Source organism: Furipterus horrens, unplaced genomic scaffold (assembly GCF_987537825.1).
Source record: "Furipterus horrens unplaced genomic scaffold, mFurHor1.1.pri manual_scaffold_4, whole genome shotgun sequence".
NCBI lineage: Eukaryota > Metazoa > Chordata > Mammalia > Chiroptera > Furipteridae > Furipterus > Furipterus horrens.
In genome coordinates this window covers 149,858,528-149,860,938 of record NW_028327174.1, presented here as the reverse complement: position 1 = coordinate 149,860,938, position 2,411 = coordinate 149,858,528, and positions in this window count along the sequence as shown.

Here is a 2,411-nt window from a genome sequence, read left to right as displayed (position 1 = left end):
ATATCCTCTAGGTCCATCCATGCTTTGCAAATGGTAAGATTTTATTTTCTTTTATGGCCAGTAATATCCATTGTTTTTATGTACCACTGCTTTTTTATCTATTCATTTATTGATGGGAACTTGGGTTGCTTCCATATCTTGGCTATTGTAAATAATGCTGCAATGAACATAGGGGTGCATATATTCTTTCAAATTAGTGTTTCAGGTTTCTTCAGATCTATACAAGGTCTGTCCAGAAAAAGACCAACTATTGTTAATATAAAGGGAACAGTTTTCGGGATATCAGTGTAATCTGGCAGCCAAGGGGAGTAGGCGGGAATGCACATGTGTGAACAATGATGACTTCACTGTACTAGTCAGTGGGAGTGGTAGATGCTGTTGAGTGAGCATGTGTACTATGTGGCCAAAGCATTCAAAATGACTGAGCAAGTAGAGTAGCGAATCAGCAACAGATTTTGCATTAAGCTTGAACATTCTTACACAGAAACTATTCAGATGACTCAGAAGGCTGCAGCTATGGGCAACTGGTGATTGGCAGTTTTATCATGATTACTCACCTTCTCATGGATCATGTTTTGTGCAGACTTTTTTAGTGAAACATCAAATCATCCAGGTGACTCAGTCCCCCTACAGCCAGATTTGGCACCCTGCAATTTCTGGCCTTTTCCAAAACTAAAATCACCTTTGAAAGGGAAAAGATTTCAGACTGTTGATGAGATTCAGGAAAATATGATGGGGCCGCTGATGGCAATTGGGAGACCTGTGTGAGGTCCCAAGGTGCCTACTTTGAAGGAGACTGAAGCATCATTGTCCTATGTACAATATTTCTTGTATCTTTTTCAATAAATGTCTCTATTTTTCATATTACATGGCTGGATACTTTCTGGACAGACCTAGTATATACCCAGAAGTAGAATCACTGGGTCAGAAGGCAGTTCCATTTTTAACACATTGTGTTCGGATGGCGAGAATTCTCATCATTCGATCGTGTAATTTTAAACAATTAAATAAGGTTATTTAGACATTCAGTAGTAATTTTTCATTTGCTTTTTTTTTTTTATTAAGGATAGTAGTAGCTTAGTTGTTAATTTCGTGAAATCATTTAATTAATATTAGCCATATAACCATATTTAAATCTTAAAAACCTGCCAGAACAGAGGATTAAAAGGCATTTAAATACCCCGGTCCGCAATGTGTTAATTTTGAGGAACCACCACACTGTTTTCCATAGTAACTGCACCAAACTGCATTTCCACAGACAGCGTACTAGTTCCCTTTTCTGCACATCCTCACTAACACTTGTTTGAATTTATTGATGATGGCCATTCTGACAAGTGTGAAGTGATATCTCATCGTGGTTTTGATTTGCATTTCTCTGATGATTAGTGATGTTCAGCACCTTTTTGTATATCTCTTGGCCATCTGTAGGTTCTCTTTGGAGAAGTGTCCATTGATATTCTGCCCATTTTTAAATTGGATTAGTTGGGGTTTTTTTGGTGCTGAGTTGTATGAGTTATTTATACATTTTGGATATTAATCCCTTAATGGATGTATCATTGGCAAATACGTTCTCCCATTCAGTAGGTTGCCTTTTCATTTTGTTGATGGTTTCCTTTACTGTGCAAAAATGCTTTAGTTTGATGTAGTCTCATTTATTATTTTTTCTTTTGTTTCCCTTACCAGAGAAGATATATCAAAAAATTATTGCTAAGAGAAATGTTAGAGATTTTACTGCTTATGCTTTCTTCTAGGAGTTTTATGGATTCAAGTACAGTATTACATTTAAGCCTTTAATCCATTTTGAGTTTACTCTTGTGTATGGTGTAAGAAGGTGGTTTATTTTTAATTTTTGTACATATCTGTCCAATTTTCTCAGCACTGCTTATTGAATAAATTGTCTTCACCCTATTGTACTTCTTGCTTCCTTTGTCAGATATTAATTGATCATATAGGCATGGGTTAATTTCTGGGCTCTGTATCCTCTTCCGTTAATATGTGTGTTTTTATGCCACTGCCATGCTGTTTTGATAACTGTAGCCTTATAGTATAGTTTGATATCAAAGATATGTCTTGAAAGAATTCTCATAATAATTACACATCATGTTTTGAGCGATTACCACATCAGACAACAAGCTTGTACACGTTTTACCCCATTTAGTCCTTGTATCAATCATATCAAGTAATACTATAATTATCCCTATTTTATAGATGAGGGAGCTCAGACTTAGAGATATTAAGAAACTTGCCAAAGATGGAAGAGCTGATAAGAGGTAGAGGCCTGAATAATTGAAAACTATGGGTCCTGCCCTGGCTGGTATGGCTCAGTGGATTGAGTGCTGGCCAGCGAACCAAAGGGTTGCTGGTTCAATTCCAAGCCAGGGCACATGCCTGGGTTGCAGGTCAGGTCCCCA